Source organism: Crocodylus siamensis, chromosome 4, assembly GCF_052110815.1.
Source record: "Crocodylus siamensis isolate JL-2025a chromosome 4, ASM5211081v1, whole genome shotgun sequence".
Classification (NCBI taxonomy): Eukaryota; Metazoa; Chordata; order Crocodylia; family Crocodylidae; genus Crocodylus; species Crocodylus siamensis.
This window is the reverse complement of record NC_143398.1, coordinates 117,868,539-117,891,772: the sequence shown is the minus strand read 5'-3', so window position 1 is coordinate 117,891,772 and position 23,234 is coordinate 117,868,539. Positions and strand designations below refer to the sequence as shown.

The 23,234-nt window shown below is 41.1% G+C and overlaps 1 long non-coding RNA gene across 1 annotated transcript in view; it reads right to left on the bottom strand.

Moving 5' to 3' along the window:
• Positions 1 to 23,234, bottom strand: part of LOC149866400 (uncharacterized) — an 87,825-nt gene that overhangs the window by 54,785 nt on the left and 9,806 nt on the right. The gene's annotated exons all lie outside the window — the stretch shown is intronic.

Sequence of the window (23,234 nt, the reverse complement as noted above, 5' to 3'; positions counted from 1 at the left end):
GCTGGCACTTGCTAGAGCAGCACTGTGCAACACCACCTGGGATGGTGGTGATCATGCTCTAAGTGAATCCTTGATGGGAGGATTTCTCTAAGTTAACTCTAAGATCATGGTCTAAGTTAACTCAATGGCAAACATATTCAATAAAAAGCTGTAATAGAAAGCACTTTAGGATAGTACACATCCATCCATGGTTAACTTAGAGCAGGATCCTATGTTTTTTAAGTGCTTTATATACCATGAAGCTCTGTTCTGTTACGGCTGTAAAACACTTTCTGCGTGCTGAAAGCGCATTAAGTGTGATGTCTGTACCTAGCCATAATTAGTTTGCAAATCAAGCCCACTGATTTACACTGACCTCTACTGATTTCAATGAGAAAAACAATGGCTCTAGGGTTTCATTGCGCTCAGACATGATAAGGACTTAAATAAATATAGAAAAAAAGGAAAACCTGAATATGACAACAAATACATTTAAGAAGTGTCATATCTGTCTCAAAGCAAGGAAACACAATGCCTTTTATGCAAAAGTATATGAGCCTTTCAGTATTGTTCGCTATACAGGTTTAACAAATTGCCATACTGGTTAGTCACTAAGCATTATTTCCCAGCCCCAATCATCGGCTTTGGGTCAAGATTCATTGGCTCATTGAACAAACTACAGAGAAGTGTAAAAAATGATAAGGGGGTATAACTATTGACTAATACAGAAAAAAAATCACAGAGTGATCTAGCCCTGCCAAGATTTCTATGCCAGGAATACTAGTGAATTCAACAAGAGCTCTGTACAAGATCACAAGCAGAAGCAGATCTTCAGGGAAATGCCGGACTAAACAAAATTTAACTGTCTAGGAAGATCTGAAGGCCACAAATATTATCAGGGGAGATTAATTGTTTGGAGGGGTTATGGGATATATGAGAAATGAAATGGAGCACAGTACAATTTAAGTTGAAGATCAGAAAAAAATTCCTACCAGTGAAATTTATGAAACTTAGAAAGGAATATGGTGGAAGGTCTCATCAACTGAGTCACTTAAACCTACGCTGAACTTGTGAGTATATTGTCTGGAACAATCCTGCATTGGCAGAGAGGGATATAAACAACTGTTGATCTAGCAAATCTTCTCAATATTCCTCTGATTCTAAGCATCAGATATTATGTGGGTGGAAAGATAAGGGTCATTGCTTCAGCAGAAAATTAACACACACAGCAATATGTCAGATGTTACTGTACATATTGTATACAGACTAATTCCAGGAAAAAAATAATGGGTAGAGCTGTGGATTGCCTTCTAATTTTGTCTGTCACATTAGACATAAGGTTTTGTATTTGAAAAAAAATGCCTCTATTTCCTGTAAAATTAACAAATCCAAAGCCTGGTCCTCTTCCTAGCACATTCAAAATTGGGACCTTTATTTCATACGCATGCAGAAACATCACTTTCCCAAAGAGCAGACTGAGGAGGCACAAGGATGACTTCTATGGAATGGAATGAGTTCAAAAGATAATGCAGAGGAGGAAAAGTCATTAATAACTTAAGAGAGAAAGAGATGGAAAACATGAGACTAAAGGAGAATTATAAAGGAAATTTGATCACGAGTGGAAAGCCAGTTAGAGACAGGCAGCTGACAAAGAGGGGGCTGCAGCCAGACTATAGCGTTGGATACATGTTATCCCCCGCCTACTGTTTTGTCTTGGAAGAGACAGACGTCCTGTGATACCGGTTTGGCTGGCTGTTAGGGCCATTGATAACCATATGAAACCTGGGAGCTAAGTCAATTCAAGCGCTCGCAGAGCATCTCATAGTAGGATGGAGTCAGGCTGTCTGTCCATTATAATCCACAACATGAGCACCTAGGGTTTAATCAAAACAAGGGACTTATGAATGCAAGTATTTCACTATATTGGCGTATCATATTGACTTTCTGATAATGTTCTAAAGCCAGTCGGGTAAGAAAGAGAAAATGCCACTGGGTACAAATTGTGGCATCAATTCTCTGCCAGACTGATCAATTGACTTTATATATTACCTCCAGCTACGTACTTAAAATCTATAGTTTCACTCCCTCCAGTGCACAGCTCACAGTTTAAGTAATTGCAAATACAAATGAATTTTAAAAGGATTTAGCAGTCTTTAAATTAAAAATGTGTGAACATTGTTGTTTTAAGCACTCTAAATTATTTACCAATTTATCTCAACAGATTCACTTTTATTTATTTATTTTTTTAAATCTCTGAAGTCTCCATGCAGTCTAACATCCTACAAACAGTGCTGGACTGTTTTGGTCAATTAAAAAAAAAATCTTTGAATTCAGCCTGCAAGTTATTTAGCAAATTTCAGAAGTACTATGAATGCTAAAATTCTGCACTAGGAAGTATGATTGTACAGAGAAGGGGGTCTTCACTACAGTTATACCGAACAACTCACAAGACTTCAGCAGCTGCTTAGCTTCAAGTGTGTGTCCAAGTGCTTTTTGAAAACCTTTAAATTGAACACAGGTATAGGTACAGAGCTGAAGATGAGCACTGTTGCAATGCCAAGTGGGAAAAATACGCATCATGCATTTCTCTAACTCTAGTTACAAGACACTCTTCTCACCCTCATTTGAGATTCTGAGTTCCCTTAATCAAACATTGCAGCCCTTTTCCTTTTTAATCATATCTTTTGGATTAATCTGTGAAAATCTTGAGGGATAATATAAACATCACATCAAAGTCATAAATTAGGTAATTTGTGCTACTGCTAACGTCGCAAGCACCATCTTGCATTTTTCCATATTTTCTGACTTCAGTTTATTAATTGTAAAAATGATTCACAGGCCTCCTCAGAACTTATAATATCAGAGGCAGATTCTGATTGCACTGAACAACACCTTAGCCAAGAACACTGCCAGTGACTTCAGTGGGATTAGATGCAGAGTAAGGTACTATCCAGGGTGCGTGAAGTGTCAGACTCTGGCCCACAGGGATTTACAGCTCCCTCAAATGACACTGTGTACAGAATTTGTTAGGAGTAATTGGGGGTGGAGGGGGCTGGGCTTACAGTTCTAGTACTTTACTAACAAAATGTTAGAAGCTTACTTATATTATATCCCAAACTGAAAGGGTCCCAAAATTTTACTTGCTCTTCTGCAGAGAAAAGGGACAAGTAACTGAATATCGTTTGCCATCATTATTGTTCCGAATCCAAAAAATTATAAATGAAAGTTTGGCAAGAAATTAATTTACAGTATCATTACCAGGATAAATATACATCGTGTGATATATGGTTGCACCCAATAATTTTCACTTCTTTAGTCAAGGTCTCTATCATGTATTATAATTCTAAACTGTCCAGACAATTGGGACCCAACTGTATTTGAGAGTAACTTGAGGGGATCATGTCCTTAATCCACCAGAATGACTGTTTTACTGTAACCAGTTGTCCAATTCGGTGGCTGAATCTCTGAATTCAAATTGAATCAGGATACCATTTAATCTCTCTGAATCAAATTGGAATGCTCCCAATTGAATTGGAGAGATTCAGAAATTCAGACGTAAACACAACTTTAACTGTTTTTCATACATACTGTCACTGGTAGGTGTTATAAGGCTTTGGCCCCTTTTTGGTCGGTGCCTTACTCCCTAGTGACATCAGGGTGAGGCTGGGCTCTGGTGCCACCTAGATGGTTCGGGTGCTGCTCCTACTCGCCTGCCATTGTTTGATGTTTGTTGTTGGGGAGGCAGTTTCCTGTCAGTGGCCCAAAGGGGTCTGGACCCTGGTCTTTTCTTTGTGGGGCTCCAACCACCCGTTAACCCCACCTTACCACATCCATGGCCTGGGCAAATGCTGCTCGCTGCAAGTTTTCCTCCAGATGATCTCACCTCATCCATACTACCCACCTTGACATAAGTTGGGTCTTCCTGGCCATCGATCCTTCCTGTGTCGGTCCCTTGTCTTTGGGCCGGCTTTTGGGCAAATAAACTTGCTCTGACCAGCTGAACTGTTACTAACTGTAACTTAAGGCAACTTAATTGAAAAGTGTCCAGCATCTGCTGATGGGCACCTGGGATTCCGTCTCCCAGGACCCACTTAATCACCTGGGTGGGACTCATCCATCTCTTCCCTCCTAGCAGGCATGGGGACAGGCAGCCTCTCCAGGTGACCTCCCTGGGGCCAGGCTGACCTGGAGTCAATCAATCCTGGTCCCACCACCTGGTGGTACTTCCTACTCCTATGTGGGGCTCCATAACGTCCTGTGTCTCCCTCTTCACCGCACTGCCTGAGGGTGTTGGCAGTCCCTCATCGCCACTCCCTGCCACAGTACCTGTGATCTCTGGTGTGGCCATGGCTCCACTCTCAAGTATGCTGGGGAACTGCTTTTCCCTGATGGAGCTTCCTGGTGACCCTTCTTTCCTAGGGCCCAAGCTTCCTGTTTCATCAGCCGGGATTCCCCAGAAGAAGCTCAGCCTCCTTTCCCCGTACTTGGGGTCAATACTGCCTGGCTCTGCGGCCAGCATCACCCGGCCAGCATTCTCCCTGGCCTCACAATTGCCTCTTCAGCTGCTCTTTGAGCAGCAAGTGCTCCTCCAAAACCCTGCGCCAGGGCTCACTGATTCGCAGGCTCAGGCAGCTTTGGAACTGTTTCTTCACAGCATTGTCTTCGCCCCTGCAGTAAGTACTGGGGTGCATCAGGCAGAGTTTCGTGATGTGTTGGGGTGGCTTTTGCCTCCCCTCTCACACATACTTCAAGGTACCAGGCAGCTTGTGAACGCAGCATTGGTGGTGTGGATGAAGCGTCCCACAGGAGCATGGGGGCTCCCCCGTGCACTCAGCAGCAGACCTGGAAATGGACCAGAAGTTCTTCTGGTCAACTTCTGTGTCTGCCAGGGAGCGCGCAGGCTCCCCCAACTACACCTCCTCTCCAGCTTAGTGACTGGTGCTTCCTGGGTCTGGAGGGGCACCCGGGGTCCCCCCTCAGCCAATCGCTGATCCAGAGGGGTACAGGGGGCCCCCTGGCATGCTCCTGGAAGTGGACCCGGAAATGGACCAGAAGTACTTCTGGTCCACTTCCAGGTTTGCCACCAAGCATGTAGGGAGGCGTATCCACCCCACCATTGCAACATTCACAAGCCATGCCTGGTACCTTGAGGTATGTACAAAAAACATTTAAGCTGTGTCTATGGCCAAATCTCTGATTCTCTGAATCAGCATCAAATCTTCAGATTCAGATTCACTGAATTGAACTTGGGATAGTAATCTGAATCAACTAATTGAATCACCATTCCTGATTTGGACTGAATCTGAATCAAATACAGCCCATTTTGCACACCCCTATTGTTAAAACTTGACTGCTACTGACTGAACCTGCATATAGTCTAGAAGAAACTTTAATTTCCAAGATGTATAAAAGTATCCAAACATGGATCACTCTCGAGGATTTCAGTGGATGTTTCACATAACAAAAGGGCCACTGACAACCATAAAAAAACCCCAAAGTTGTGTCCAACTTCTGCTTGCATGCTAGACTACATGAGTAGTCATTTAGCACATGTAACAGTTGCATCTGAACTTAATGTGTTTTTTGCCTCCAAAAAAATTACTTATCAAGGGTCTTGCCTACATAAATATGTTTCTCCACCGCAACCTAGAGTTTATACTTACAGAACTCTAAGTACTATAAATCTGTGAATTTACAGAACTTTAGGCATTAATTCCCAGTGTGAGCAGTCTTACTGTGAGGTAACTTACTCCATTTTCAAGTCATATCCAAAATGGAGTAAACTACCTTGCAAGTAGAGTATTCACGTCCATCCAGAACATCTAGTAAACAATGAATGCACGTTCTAGTCAGTTGCAAAGTGACTTCCTCTTGTACATAAGCCCTCTCAAGCCCTTAGATCGTGAGTTTTATTTATTTATTTTTTACATAGGACATACTATTCTATATACTGATAGAAATGTTATTAATGAATAACTGACACACTTACATGACAACTGCAAGTGTTTTGTCAAAGGATTCTGTCATGGGAACACAGTACAGAATCAAGTCCTACTCTGATTTCTTCCCATTTTCAAACCACCCAACCTGTTTATTCACACACAGCAATCCCTGCACAAATATAGTATAATTTCAAAGTGCCACTGATAGTGATGCTTCCATATAGTACACCTACTGCCACAACAACAATCCCCAAAGCAAAGGTATTAAACTCACACGATTCCCTCTCCCCTTCCTCCTCCTCACCCCACTGTACTTACAATCCTGGTCAATGTTGCTAATTTAGATATAAAATGCTACAACTTCATTTTCCATAAGGAGAGGAAAAGTGCTCATGAAAATCTTGAGGAAGCAGGCAGAGCTATGAGGTAGTAAAGACTTGTTTGACAAAATAAATTCATAGTAAACAACCAGAAAAAAAGGAACCAAACCAGTTAGAATGACAGAAAATCATGTCGAAGAGATAAATGGATCATTAAAGGGAAGGCAGTTGAATTTTCATTATGGATCACTACACAATCACTAAAGGTTTCTGAACTTGTCTGGCTTGTTGATCTTGTGTGCTCCTCCTACCTCTAACTATTATGCCTAATATCCATATATTCGCATACCTTTTTGAAACCTATGTATTTCATCATCTGAAGCTATCATTAAAAGCTCTTTGTAACCATCAGAATTCATGAATTTTGATATGCATTGGCCTAAACAGTATAAGAAACAGTTTAGTGGGTAATAATGTGAACATCATACCAAATGATTCAGAAACTGCATGATATAAGTGATGGCATTTCGGTGAACACATGGATTTTAACTAGAGTTTGGCAGCCTTGGCTCCTGTTTGTTTTTGCTTAGTGAGCTACTGGGATCAGTGGGAAAGCTGAATTTTTAGTTAGACTTCTCATTTTTAAGTAGACTTAAGAAATGTACAGGACTCAGAGCACAGCGTGGGGAGACAGGCAATCTGAATTGGATCTGGACCTGCTCTGTCATAGACTTGCTGTGCACCATGGATGAAACAGCTTTCTGGGCCTCAGTTTTTGCAACTATAAAATGAGAACTATTCTTACCAGGTAGCTCACATGTACTTTAAAGAATTAGGCCGCATACAGACATTTAGTTTCCTAGAGGAGAATCTCTGCTCTCCCAGGAGAAACCACACATGTATAGGTATTCAGAATTTGTCTTCCAGAGCAAAAATGTCTGTTCTAGGACAAAAACAACATGGGAACAACTAGAATTAATTTTCTCCCAGAAGGGTTTCTGCTAGTAGAATGAATGCCTGTATTCAGTCCCTTCTGAGAGAAGCCATACCCAAGTTCTTCAGCATCCCAGGGTACTTTGCTCCTGACTTTCCCCTCCCCTCCACTAGGGAGACAGTGTGTTGCTTAGGTTGGACTCTAGTGCTCCAGCAGAGCAGAGCACAGAACACATCCCCTTCACAATCCCCACATTGTGCTGCAGGGAAACACAGACTGACCCTGAGCAGTCTGGGTCAGCCAATCAGGGCTGCTCTGTGCACTGCTGCCATCTGTCACCAGGCAGACTGAGAGCATCTGCAGAGCATGGTGATATTTGTGTACAGAGACCATGCATTGTCAGGACTGAAAGATCTCTGCTCTTTAGGGGCTATGCATTTGAATGACTGTCCTGGGGTCTCCAGCTAAGTTTTTCTACCCAGAAAACAAACCCAGAAATTCTCCCAGATCATTTGAATGTGTGTATGCAGACTTAAGTGAGTTGGGCCTGACTTTTACTTACACATGACATTGCCTGAGTGCTGATAATGAAAATCAGGTCTTCAAAGTTTGTGAAGCTTGCTGAGATTCTGAAGCACGCTAATATGTAAAAGTCCAGGAATATTATTTAGTAATGAAAACAAAACTGCAGATTATTGTTGACAATCTTAATAAGCCTTAGGGCCGCATTACACGTTAATTTTAGGCAGCTTCTGGAGCTCTTAATCCCTGGATTGTCCACACATTAACACCTGAAACCAGGTTTAAGCAAATTTTAAGTGGCTTAAAGTTATGCCACTCCAGAGAAGGTTTGTCTCTGATTTGTGTTAACCAGATCATGTTCCATTATTGTTTATTAATGTTCCATTAATGTCCATCTACTCCCCATAGATGAGCTACCCAAGTTGCAGTCTCCCAGCATCCCAGGATGCTGTGTCCCCTCCCCTGCCCTCCTGTTCTGTGTCTACAAGCATTCCATCATCTAACTTCTTCTGGCACCAAGCCAACTTCCCCTCCTACCCCAGGAGTGAGACCCTCTTACCCCCAGGGATGCAGCCCCAAGCAAATAGCATGTTAGAGCACATGCTAGCTAACCAAGTCACAGGGAATGGGTGGGTCCAGGAATGGGGTCTAGGGTGTGGGAGGGAAACAAGGGAGAGGGCTGGATTGGATCCTCATGAGCTTGGTTTCCTTCCCAAGAAAGGGGAAGTAGCTCCCTCAAAAACTCCTTCCCTCACCACTCCCACCTCCCAGTCACACCAGAAAGCATAACCAGCATCCACCACACCCTAATCCCAAATTCCATTTTATTAAAATATGAGACCTTCTTTAATTTACTTCCTCTTTATTTCCTTTACAGTACATTATTTTACTTTATTTTATCCTTCAGAGGCTGAACTTCTTGATTTCTTCACCCTTTCCCCACCTTATTTCCTTTCCACTTCCCATTACATTACCCACCCCATCCCATTAACTCTCAACCCCCCATGTCCCCATCCCCCACATCTGGAGCCTAAAAGTGCTTTAGTAATAGTGCATGTAATGTACATGAAAGCTAGTTTTAGTAATTATTACTTTTTACAGAATGAAGAAAGCCACCACAATGACACTTGTGTCAGGTAGTACTATCCTATGATGAAGTTAATTAGTTTACTCTTGCCTAATAGGGGCACACATGTAGATGGTGATGCTTTACTGTGGAACCAAGTAGTCAACTCTGCAGTAAAGAGTCTTGCGTAAATGCACCATGAGCTCTCTCGCTGCTGCCATTTAGTGCCAGTATTTCCAGCTGGTTTTCCTTCTTCTTATCTGAACGAACCATGTAGTATAACTCTGATAGGCATTTATAAGCACTGCCAAGCATGCATATATCACCTTTCCTCTTGATAGTCTCTAGGAATACAGACTGATAAAGGGCCTTTAAAAAACACCCAAGAGTCAAACGAAAAAAAAACCAGCCAGTGTTGCCTTCAAAGTGGTCCTGTACCACTGAGTTCAGATCTAGAGGAGGTTTGTATGCTATAAACTTCAGGGAGACTTCCAAAAAAAAAAAAAAACCCAAGGAGAATTTCACACTGCATTTATATTGTATTGAGACAAAAATAATACTGTTGCTTAGTACTTATATAGTATTTTCTATCTGTAGATCTCAGAGTGAGTTATAAGCCTCCAGAAACATTATTATACACATTTTATAGCTGAGGAAGTAGAGGGACAAGAGATAAGTGAATTGCCCAAGGTTACACAGTGAGTCACTCACAGAGCCAAAGGACTATTGAAATTCTCATTGTCTAGTGAAAAATTACACTGATAAGATTCAGACCAAGAAATTTTTCCAGAACATAAACACTTGCTGTGCAGCCAGTCACACAAGCTAGCTCTTGATCCTTTTTATCATGTGCAATGACTTCTTTAAAATATTTTTCCCAGTTCAGCTCAGAAAAAAATATTGCCTTTGGTATTCTAAATACATTTTATTTTTAAAGAGATATTTTATTTTCCAGGGCTACCTTTTCTGTAAAAATGTTCAAGGTTTTAACTTTTGTTTTACCAATTAATTTTGTAAATCTGTAAACAAGGACTATTAATCTGCTCTTAATGGATCAAGAGAAAATAAAATTTGTCTTAGTCATCCATCATGATATTAGAACCTATTTTCCAACCAGGTTTGAGGTAAAATTTTCCATAGAGCCTAAATCAATTCAGACCTCAGGACCTGCCAACTTTCTGAGAACTTGTGTCAGTGTCATTTTTGAAAAACCTAGTTTGAAAGTAAAGTAGGTGTGATGTGAAGACACACTTAGAAGATTAACTTTAAAATGTGGGTGCATTCATGCAAAGTGTATGTAAATGTCATACCCTACACCAGACTGAAAATGTACCTGGCTTACATGTGGCATCTTTAAGAAAGTGTACCTTAAAGTTAAGTTGTTTCCTATTGATTTTGAAAACCCTATTTTCCATTAAATATAAATAATTACTCAGGGCCTATTTCCCTTCTCAGATGACTTTTGCATGGAGGCAGCTTCACTGACTACAATGCAATTATTCCAGATTTATAATGGGAAAAGACAGACAACCAATCAAACCCACATCAGAACCAGACATTTAAAATAACTTAATATGCTGGATGCATAGGAGAGGAGCTTTCGTGAAACTCTGTTTCTATTTATCGGTGGTGAGCAGTTGAATAGCTGGCCTTATCCACACATATGGTGAAATAGTTCAAACATGAGGTAGGCTACGCTCTTTACAAACACAGGGTTTAATCCAAACACCATGCATTTAATAATTGCCTAGTTATAAGAGAGTTCATAGCTAATGTATTCCATCTCACCAAACAAGCATTTATTCAATAAATTGTTTCTGGCAACAACCACCACCAAAGCCCATCTTTGATGCTTTTGATATCAGAAGATCCTAAATAACTATATACCTGATACACCAAAATATATAAGAAATGACTTACTATACCATGAAAACGTGGTGACAAAGTAATATTACATAGTATTGCCAAACTACACAAAGAATTCAGCAACCAAGGGAAACTACAAAAGCAATGTGAGATACATAGAACAGCATTAACTAGGATAGTGTTTTCTGTCTGAATTTATTTTGTACGAATATCTCAGCAAGTTGCTGAAGAGGTATTATATCATTGTAGGTCATCTCATCTCTTCAAGATGAGATGTACTTACAGCTTAGATCGTTGTGATCACTCATTCAAGGTCTTGGGGCAATTTCATCAAGATAACCATGTGCATTAACCAAGATAACCAACAATGTGCATTCTGTTTTTTTAATATTTGCTAGAAGTATCAACAGAATATGCCATTCTGCATTGTCTGCCCTGGATAAGTGTATAATGTTTCTGTAAGAACACCTGCCCTATTCCATTCCAGAGGCAGTCACATTTTAGTAGTAGGAGCCATCCTTTTCTGAATATTGCAGGAAACTCTTCAAAACATTCCTCTGAATGCTAACAGAGCTAATGTCAAGGGAATATGCAGTCCTTTGTATTCATTTCCCACAAGTATTTTTACAAGTAATTTTTCCATATAGTCTCCAAGGTCAAAAGAGACAACAAAGATTTTCTAATCAGTCCTCTAGTATACACAGGTTGTAATAATTTGTCCTATAAAACAAATAAGAGCATATCTTTTAGAAAGATGCCTAATCTTGTGAGTCCTTTTCTCTTCTGTTTTGTAGTCCTTACTTCTAAGAAATAGTATCATACTTGAAAGTTCACTTTCTCTAATTTTGTCAGGCCGTAGCCTCAAACCTGGATCAGCATAGCCACTCATTCCAGTTTGCCATCTTCCAACTGACCAACAAGACTGATCAAGGTTGATCTGAAGCTTCAATCAGGGGCCTAGTCCTCTGCCCACTCTCTGTCACCAGAGTGTCTGATCAGGGTGTTCTGGGCCTCTACTTCTTCATATGAGCTCCTAAGCAGGAAGAGGAAGCATTTGGGAAACAGGACTGACCCAGGACTGTTTTGCCATTCCCTCAGTCTCAGCTTTCTGCTTCATTTCCCAGCTCCTTGACTCCGCATGACCCTGCTCTTAGATCAACTTCCTGGCTTCCTGTAGTGACTTATCCATAGATCCTGCTCACCCATCCTAGCCCTTGCCGGTGCCTTGACCCCTGAGTGGCCCCAGATCTGGCCTCCCACTTCCCAGCATGGCAGTTTGCCTGCACCACCTTTATTCAGTGAAGAGGGTCCAGTAAGGAATCCAGTCCCCTGCTGGTGCTCTAGGACCAGCCCACCATGGGTGCCATAAGTCTGGGAGATTCACAGATCAGACAGGACTTTCTGAACCCACTTGCCTTCCCTCAACAAATACTAGAAAGCCAAGTGCAGTACTGCAAGCTAAGAACCAAAACCTCCATTCCCATATGGCACACACCACAAGAATAACCAGTGCTGCTCTGGGGAAGCACAATGGCTATAGGAGGAGATCCCTGCAATCCAGATCTATCCAGTGGAGTCCCACACCCCTCTCCCATTACCCAAAAGGTACAATGGGAACCAGTGGCACTTCAGGGGGTTTCTTATTGAACGTTGCTTCTTGTTGCCAAGCCAAAATGTAGCATACTCCAGGAATCAAGTGAAGGTGACCCTTGTCACAAGTCTCCTGACAGAGGATGCCCTGAATTAGGCCTCTCCACTGGTGGAGTAAAACATCCTTGTCCTCCAGGACTGGGAGGCATTCCTTCAAGAATTCTTCACAACGTTTTATGACCCCTACCAGGCACAGGCAACAAAAGCTGCATTAAGGAACCATTTCCAGTGTCAGGGTACTGTCAACACCTATGCACCCATTTCCCACCACTACACAGCAAACACCACTAGAACAAATCAGCCAAAAATTACCAATTTCAGTGAGGAATGTGGGAAGAGGAAATGATATAATGGTATGGGTGGAACTGCCTGTGTGAACCTGGCAGTCAGAATTGACCATTGTCTTCAGGAATGGAGGGAGGAGCAAAGGTTCCTCAGGCTAGTACTCCTACTCCATAACTCATGAAGATTGATGGAGGGAGGGACAATCACCTTTCTCCAGTTGACTTTCTGCCCCTTGGGCAGGGGGCTGGACTCAATGGTCTTCCAAGGTTCCTTCCAGCCCTCATGTCTATGAAATGTCTATCCTGTTTACTAGAAAATATTCAATTTTTGTAGATGATGCCCCCCTTCAGCATGATCCATGTCATCATATATATGCCCTACTATTTTGTACCAAAGACAGAGAGGAAATATTTTCTGCTTATTCTGTATACATTGATTTCACAATGTGTCTAGCAGTTGATATATGCTTAACCTAAGGTATTTTTTGATCCTAATATTTAAAACCCCTTTAACACATTTCTGTTTATGTTATTTAAATTATTCTACCTTCTCTTATCAGGTAGCTATATTTTTAATGTAGAAATTACAATGGCCAACAACCTCTCTTTTATACCACTTTTTATAAATTATTTTTATTTCACTTCTTTCATATCTGATTTTATCTAGCACGGTTTTTGACCAATATAACTTCCTTCCTTGAATGCTTTTCTTTTTGTGAAATTATGAATTTGAGGCATCCAGTACAATGCCTTTGACCAAATCTGGTTTTATCAATACTCCCCTCTTTCATTAAAATTCTTAGTCAGTGGGTATGTCTACACTAGATGCTTACTGTGCACTAAACTAATCAGCTGTGTAGTAAACGTTATGCCTCTACACATGCTCCTGTATTAGGCTGGAGTAAACTAATTAACTCTGCAGCAGGGTATTACTTGTAAACAAAGTGCTATCCTGGTGTTGAGTTTTTTTCACTCTGTAGCAGTGCACATAAAGATGCTGCCTCAGCTGGCTGGGGCACGAGGATGCTTCACTGCGGGGGCAGCTGACCCAGCCAGTGTACTGGGGCACTGGGCATACGTGAAGCCATCATGCCGGGGAGCAATAAACTCCAGAGTTTATTTATGCACATTGATTGCACATGTAGATGTGTTAAGTTATATCAAAGGTTGCTTTAATCTTCAGGAAACTGACCCTTTTAAAGTGCCAAGAATACACATTATTGTTTGTGCCTTGTTTTCATGATTATATGTCATAGCATTTTTAGCTTAGTTATTAACTTTTTAACCATCAGAATGATGCACAATGTTAAAGTTCCCCTATCCTGGGCATAGTGTTTCAGTGACATGAAATTATCAACTGTTACTTTTAGAAACTTTATGGAACGTTTTATTACTGGCTACAAATTTGTCCCATCAAGGCAACTATGGTGACTTGCACTTTCATATGCATTATGAACAGCTATCTGTAGAGGAGATTATTCCATTCTCCAGTAAGATGTTTTGGTCTGTAATAGACGCCCACCATTATCTCATCTTTATCATTATTATTATTAGTTGCAACCTGAATCTGTAAGAACTCAGAATCTTGTGCATCTGATTCATCTAGGACAAGGGCGTCAAACATATGTCCTGCAGGCTTGATCTGGCCTGCAGAGATGGGTCATCCAACCTGCAGACATTTGCCCTGGCTCCAGCTGCAATGGGGAACCTTCCCACAGTGGCCACCAAACTCCTGGATGAGACCAGAAGCACTGAAGCTCCAGCAGCACCAAGAGAAGAAGACTGGCACTGTAGCTTGTCCCCACAGTGACAATCACGCACAATGCAGGTTTCTTCCCATGGTGTTGCTCTTTCCCTGGCATTTGGTTGCTGCTGCTGCTGCTCCTGCTGCAGCATAAACAAGCCACAGGGCACAGACAAAAGTGACAGTTTTTGCCTGCTCTAGCCCCTGAAAATGCTCTACAACCATGCTCAAACACAATTGCACATCTGAAAAGTGCTTTAAAAGGGCTCAATCCCACAAAAATCTAAACCCTCATTGTATGAGGGATCACATGAAGACGTTTCAAAACATAGCATCTTCAGTGACTTCCACCTGCACTGCCTCCCAGCCTGTCACTATTTTATAATGGGAGGAAGGAAAGGGAGCAGAGGGAATTTGACCTGGAGTTTTTTTCAGTCCATGATGGAAGGTGAGGCAGGTGGATTGGAGCCCCTCCCGCCCCAAGATGGGCGGGGTCCAATCCACACAGCCCACCCTCCAGCATCAGCAGGGGGATCCCTAGAATGAGCTCCCTCTGCTCCCTTTTCCCCCTCCCCTTCTTAAAACAGTGCAGGCTGGGAAGAAGGAGGGGCCATTGCTAGGGGAAACTGGCTGCAGGCTTGAAGCCAGCAGCTAGATTCCCATCCCTCCTGGAACGAACAGTGAACTGCTGTTTAGTCTGGGGGATCCTTGTAACTCAGAATGCTTCCTGCAACACGTTCTCAGTTACAGCGGGGACTTGCACTTCTGTCTGCAGCCACAGTGCTGCTGGGTCTCTTGCCCAAGTACCTGGCTGCAGATGCAGGAAGAAGCCATGTGTCCCTCGCTGTGTTGGCTGCCAACACCTGGGAGACAGTAGAGGTGCTGGAGCCCCAGCAACACCACAAGAAGCCCAGCACTGTGGCTTGTTCCCATCAGTGGAAGAAAAGTATCCAGGATACCAGACCTCTTCCTGTTGTGTCTCGGACTGGCCAGAGCAGATGCCAAGTGAACTGGATCCACTGTGGAGGTGTGAGGGTTCATGGGCCTAATCTGACCTGTCACCTGCATGCCCCCTTCCCATTCTATCCTTATGCATAAAACTGTAGCTGTTGATTTAAATCAGGGGTGGGCAAAATGCAGCCTGGGGGCCAGATGCAGCCCTTCAGGCCATTCTATCCAGTCCATGGGGCCCCTAAAAGTTTAGAAAGTTCATATTAATCTGCCCTGGGCTGCCTGTCATGCAGCCCTCAATGGCTAGCCAAAACTCAGTAAGCGACCCTCTGCCCAAAATAATTGCCCACCCCTGATTTAAATGGTTCAGTCATATGACCCATCCCTTATGGTTTTAGTAATAATTATAGCCCATTTCTTTTCATGCATGACCATCTCCAGCTCCAATTTTTTTATTATCTAGACTCCTACCATTGTTATTGAGGTACTTTTTAAAATCTATTTCTCATGTTTCTTTGTGCTTGGCTCAAGTTCGTTTTCACTTGTAGAAGGCAGCAAACTGTGCCCCCCGCCCCGTCATCCTACTTCTCACAGAATATCCTACCCAATCCCCTTACCATGAAGTTCCCGCTCAATCTTGTCTATCTTCTTTAGCCAGTTGTGGATCCCCTTACAGATTTATAAGATCCACATGGTTTGAGCTAAAGTCACGCAGACATCATGAAGAAATAAAACAACCTTATTTACAGCAGACTGAGCAATTAATTAAAAATAGTTAATACTTGAAGTAATAGTAACATTGAGGCATTTGCAAGCAATCTATAGGCTACATTTTCTTTGCATAAATGATTAGTCAACTAACTTCAAATAACGAACAAAAGAATCAAAGTCTGTTCTTGGATAATTTGCAAATAGGAAAAAAAAGGGATAGATTTGTCAAATAAATTATTCATTACAACTAGTCCAACCATATCTATCCCTTTTTATCATTTGTATAGGTTTTAAATACTTAAAGTGATTTGGGAACCTTAAGGAATAAATCTTGCCATATAAATTATTATTGCATTAAGCTTTTATATGTCACTGTAAACATACTAAGAACTTGACTAAGCATAGAATTAGGCTGTGGCCTAGCAAGGTTAAAACACCCTTACATCTAACAAAAAGTAAAAACCTTAAAACTACTATTTTCCTGCTGACAAGAGAAATGTGTACTTACAAGTCCACAATCTCTGAAGATTAATGGTAGATGATTAGGACCACAGTTTTACATTTTATTGCAAGACCGTACATCTGTTGATACTGCCCTAACACCATACCAATAAAGTGATTTAATACTGAGCCAGAATAAATTACTGCTATCAAACCACCATGTCTTCCAGTATCTGCACACTAGAAGACTGATTTTTCCAACATGCTGACCATCTACGATTCCATCTACGAGTGGAGATGTTCTCAGGAATTTTTCATGTACTGACCTAACCTCAACCATGCTCAGCTTACAAGACCTGACAGCATCACAAAAGATGAGGTTTTGCCTATAAGTCATACACTTTACTATCTGCATATCATAAAAGCCAAGTGTAGTTACATAAAAGAATGAATGACAATGAGCTTGAGTACATAACTTAGTTCAATTTGTGCAATTTGAGGTTAAATTCTGAATATATATATAACGTAGGTGTAATCAGGAAATTTGCTATAATCTAACTTCTGCTAGGCTTGCTCTAGAGCCTGCAGAGCCATTTTATCTGGCCTGTGGAGCTGGGGAGCTTTTGAAGCATTTTGCCTGTAAGGGACTTCGGTGGCGTTTCAGTGGTATAGGGCTGTCCCAGGCAATAGAGAGAAGTGGGGAGGCACTGAGTGGGGAAAAGTGACCGTGGCCACTTCATGGGCCAGGCTGAAAGCAACCCATAATTGGATCTACCTTCTGTTAAAGTAATCCCTCTTCAAAACATTGCTAACCACTGATATAGGTAATCCCTTCCATCCAGTCCTACATTCTTATGTCTGTGTTTAAGGCTTAGCAGAATTAGACCCAATGTGAAAAAACCCCAAAACAAAACAACCCTGTATTCGCTCGGTTTTCTGTACGTCTGCTTGTTTTACTGCCAAAACCCATTTTTTTCTACTCCCGCACATACATACACCTACCAGAGGGCTGCCTCATGCATCATCATCAGAATTGTCAGCTAGATTGTGAAGGCCGAGTTTAAAAAAAAAAATCTGGTGATGATTTAAGAGACAGAAAGACTATAGTAGGATTTTTTTCCAGGTGGAGCGTGCAAGCCTGGCAGTTAGAAAAGCACCTTCTGGTTTCAAATCTCTGTAAATATGACATGGAGTCATTGAGAGGGAATAAATATAAAATCCTATGTAGTCATTTCTCCAGTCACTTTGTTAGCTATTGCTGCATTAACTCTGCATAGTTCTGCGTCACTTATGTTATATAGTGTAAGCAATGCAATATTCAAATAACTTTTAATGACAAAAAAAATATTTTAGGATTGAAAATCTGTTATCACTTCAGACAGTGAGTACTCAATTCAGTACTTTGGTGGGTAATTTGCAATTTCAATGCATAGACAATTTTGTTCCAATGCTAAGGTTAACTCATTTTTTCCTGGGATATTTGTTAGCCAAAATGGAATAAAAAATCCCCACAGTGCATTGCACCCACTTACCTCATTCAGACACTAAACAGTATGTTGGACAGCACTGAAGGGTCTAAAGATAAGGTGGGATAAAACGGAAGGAATGAATAAAGTAGGAAAGATAAATGTGCTTTAGATGTTGGTCTACAAAATGCACTTTTCAGCTCCATGCAGCATAAATACAAAGCAGTAAAAATCTACAAAGGAACAATAATGAGAGGTACCACTGTCTGAATCTATTTATTGTTGCAATCCTAGCTGGTAACACAGCTTCATGAAGAGAATATTGCAATATTGTACATGTGGCATTGGATAGGAGCTTTCAAAAAGACTTTAAAATAGGAAGAAACATCTTTCATCCCCCAAATATTTCATCTGCAGCATATGGTTCTGTGTATGTGGGGGGAGCACTCATTTTTTCCTTTTCTGAGGGAGAGTAGAGGGGAATATTTACAGGAGTATACCTGGAAATTTCATACTTACAGTACCAGCATGCTTATGATTTCCCTAGCTAGACAGTATCATGATATCTAATCTGCTACTTTATACTGTTAAAAGCAAAGAAATATTATATGAGACAATTCGGTGATGTCCAGTAGCATTTGCTGTCCAGAGGGTTAATAGAAAGTCATATTTTGCCCACCTTGCACATATGAATAATTCTGCACATCCCCAGGACCCCTTAATTGATTGCAGCAAACATATATACACAAATATATATTTGTTCAATTGTAAAATAGCTATAAAAACAGAACCTTTAGAGGTAATATAATCCAGAGCGCTGGTGGATATTTTTCACTGGGTTTTGGATCTGGCCCACAGAAGTTTTCATCTGTGGATCTCCAATGCTTCAGCAATTGAGTCTGAGGGCCAGAGAAGAGCAGTGGTAAGGCATGTTTAGATTATCAGCTCGCTCCCCTCTCACCTTGTTTCCTAAACAGAATAACTGAATCCATGCATTGGCTAAATAGTAGAGGCAAGACCAGAACCTGTCTCCCATCTTCTAGTGCTGGAACTCAGGCTACTAGTTCCAAAGCAAGCCAACCAAGTTTTCTTGTACGCTTTAGCATCTTCCCATTTACGGGAACTTTGATTCCAAGGGATCTCTCATGGAATGGAGCTTCCCAGCGCATGCTGTCACTGATGATTAAAAGCATTGTCATTATTGACCATATGTACAACACTATTATTCACAGCTAACTTATTCCTGGTCACAAAAGACCCTTTTGTTTCTGTAAAAATGTTATATTATAAAACTTTTTACCAGCAATTAGATCTATCTGTTTATGCTAGAATGTGCTTTGCACTGTATTTGATTTCATGAAGTATAATCAGTTCTGTCTAAACTCAAGTAAAGATGCGTGCCTGAATTCCTATTTGATATGCAAGCGTGTTACCAATAAAATACAACAAACTGTTGCAACCATTGTTCTAAAATCCTCTTTTACTTAATAAATCTGGAATCAGAGAGAGCTGCTAAAGAGGTACATTAGCTTTCAAAATGGTCAGGCTGCTTTTTAGCTCCTTCTGTGAAATTCTGTGTTTTAATTAAAGTAGACTGTTTTATTAAGAAAATCCAAGTGGGTGTTTTGTGATTCTTCACGGCAAAATACCAAATGGCATCACATATTATTTTCCGTGTTTCCCTTAAAGCTAGCCCCAAGTTTTCAATCCTGCTAGTGCATGTTAATACATATGTCTGGCAGCTTTTCCTTTTACTGGCTCAATCATACAAGTGTTCCAAATTCATATACACAAACCAGCTGTCCAAAGAAAGGAAACAAGAAAAATATCCTATTTAAGATCATAGCCGTTTTTAACACTTGCTACCCACCTTTTTAATATCATAAGCAAGCAGGTAATGGCAGAATAATGCAATATTATCGTTATGTCTGTTGCAAGTATATTCCAATACTCAACACTTTTTCTTATATGTGCAAAATTTAAGAAATAATAATATAATTCCTCTCCCTCTCTCAATGGATATGATGTCTGGGAAACTTTGTCGGACAATATAATCTGGATGTTTTCAACGTCGCTTATTTTATTTCACAACAAACTTACATTTTATCACATGATTGGTTTCCCAATTATAGTGCAAAATAAAAGGCATCATCAAATAGTTTAATAGGTGCAGAGGAAAATGTAGTTTTGTTCATCAAATGATGCAGAAAATAATGTGACAACAAAAAATTTGTGTGGGGATGGGAAATTATTTGTATTGGGTTATTTATCCTATAACTTCTTGAAAAAAGGGGGGTGGGGGAGATGGTCCAGATATTTAAATTTTTTTTTTTTTTTAAAGTGCATGGTGGAGTAAAAGGAGGTTCAGACTGCAGAAGTATTAAATCCTTCTGATAATACACTGTTTCAACTTTTAACACACATATTACATATCCATGAGAAATTAAAAGTCTCTTAGGCCACTTAGGCTCCTAGGCTTAGGCCACGCAGGCTAATAGATTTAGAAAAGTTGAGGTTCCGTTTTCCTTCAATAAAAGTATTTACTAATTTTGACAACCTATTCAGGAGTATGCTAACAGAATTAAAGAGTTGATATGCATCTATCAGCACTTAGCTACCAAGTCAAGTGTCAGGAAAACCTTCGGGAGATTTTCTTCATCCTAAAACATAAGCAGCAGTAAGCACCTACCTGAATATCCTTATAATATAAGTACTAATGGATTTTAAAGTAATGTACCAGAACAACACATCCTGTAAAAAGTAGTAATTATGATGATTGCTTTAGAATACTATATTGCATTCTTATAAGGGCCTGTCTGGGCTGTGCGGTGTGTTATGTGTGTATATGTATTATTTATATCTATATCTCTATATGGTTACCTTCAGTTAACTTGAAGCCTCTTTTAAAACAAAGCCTGCTTTAGTCCTGTTTACCATTGGTGTAAGTCCCACCCCCACACACCACACCACCAGTGTAAACAGACAGAGCAGCCCTGGTCTAATTAGCTGTCTTTAAAGCAGGGCTAAGTGGGCTCAGTGGGGGGAAAAGTCTTTCTCGGGCCCCTCCAACCTTCTCACTGGCCCTGGCAGACAGAGTGAGAGCGGCCTCCAAGAGACACCGCAAACTCACTGACATTATGTCCACGGGTTATCATTATCTTCTTTTTTTAAAAACCTGATCGATCGCTCCCGACCACAATGATGCTTCAGGGCATCTCTCTCTCTGCTGGGGAGTGATTGACCATTGGGTATCATTAAAGAGGGGAGATGAGGAGAAGGAGGGGTGGAGGGAACAGAAAGACAGAAGAGGCAGTGGTAGCAGCAATAGCTCCAGCTCCTCCTTGTGTGTTTCTCTCCCTCCCGGACTCCACTGACCTTTCACTCAAGAGCCAGCTGGAGCTGAGAGAGATTTAATTGAACGGATTCCTCTGTGTTTGGGGTTTGGGTGATGGAAGAGGAGGAGGAGGATACTGAGCTGAAAAGAAAGGGGTGGGGAGGGAAAGGGGGAAAAAACAAACAAAAAAACCCCCCGCAACTTCAGATGACCTTCAAAGGCTAATTGCTTGGCTATTCCTAGGCCTTCACTGGGCTTCAGCTTGCAAAGGGGACCTTCTCGTTTGGTACATCCGACACTTGCCCCTCCCCACCCCCAGCCTCTACCACAGCCCCCACCTCCCTGTTCCTTTAGATGTGAAGCAGCAGCGATGTCTCCCCTGTGACCCTCCCAGTGCAATCGATAGCAGTCGAGCCAAAGTGGCCGCCTCTTCCCCTCCGCCCCTCTCAGGCAACACTGCATTAACAGGCAGGGCTCATCTTAATTTCCCAGGCCTCCTTCATTAATCTGAGCAAGGGAAAGGGAAAAAAGAAGCGGGGGGGACAAAGAAGGGGGGAAAGAAAGAAAGCAGAAGCAATGAGGTTTACAACACAGAGATAGATGGATACTTTTCTCCAATATTAGTGTTAAAAAATAATAATTTTCTTCAAATGCCCCATTCACCTGGAGAAATCCAAACCCTCCTTCAGTACTTTTCCCTTCTCACTCTGTCTCACTCACCCACTCTTTTTTCTTTCCTTTGTTCATTCCTTGAATTTTACATCTATGCAGTATAACCAGATTAGAGGGCTATTTTCATTACTTTCCCCATCTTCCTCCCTTGCCTCCTCTTACTTCCCCCTGTGCCCTAATCCAACCTCTTCCCTCCCATTTTATCTTTTTTAACATAAGTAAAAAGGAATGAATGAATCTCAGCTGAGTTAAATGGGTGACAAGGGAGCTTGGAAGAAGGAAATTCATCCCTTCTTGTCTTTGAGAGCAATTTAATTAGGCCCAGGCCCCCTGTGAGCAGGTAAGGGGAAGGTTGAGGATTGGCTTGCCTGGACTTCCTCTGAAGGCAAAAGCAGCCTTGGACACACATACAGAGAAAGGATTTTTAAAGGATCATGTAAGAAGATCAACAGATAAGCAGCTAATTTTGTGTACTTAGGGAGCAAATGAGTATGTGCATTCCCATTGGAATAGCTAGAGAGATGGGATGAGAGGGAGAAAAATAAAAGGAAGCAAGGAAAGATCTTAAAGTATTCCCCTATTAATGCTGATCACCAAAATTAAAGATTTATACTGCTTGATAGGGTACTCTGGCTGTAGCTTTTGCATTGAGTGTATGTGTACATATATCTATATACATACATATATAGATATGGATTTTTTCTTTATACAGCTCAGTTATTTCAAGAATTTTCATCAGAAAACCACTTTTAAACTAATTGGAGTCTGTGGAGAGGAAACCTCATTTTTGGTTCAAATGAATTTTCTGAAAATGTCATTTGATTCGGGAAATATGACTGATCTGCCCGATTTCTTGATAAGAAATGAAATGAGCCGTTGTCCTTCAGGATATCATAGACTTGAAATGGGGGATTTTATGGTTAATGCCATCAGATAGAAGTGTCCTACTTTGAAAGGAGAAGTCCATCAGCCCCAGGGAAAGGCTGAAGCCTGAATTTTGTCTCTAAATCCGCAGCTGCAGTTAGAGCTGGCACACAGCAATGACAGATTTCTTTTCCCAAGCAATAATTACAAAGTAAACGGCAATAAATAACAAAATGATTAATAACAAAAAGAAGTTAATAGTTATCTACCTCACCATTTGTAATTCATAATATTTCCCACCCAGTAAAGTGGTCAGAACTGACCACAGAGGCTAAGTTAACCCTTTAGACTACAAAACCCAACAGTTTATAATTATCTAACAGCAGGCTTGTATTTGAAGTTGTTTGTCTCATAGTACCAAACAGGTGTTAGCTCATTAAGCCTTAACATTGCCCCAGAGATGTAGGTATATATAGTGCCCTCCATTT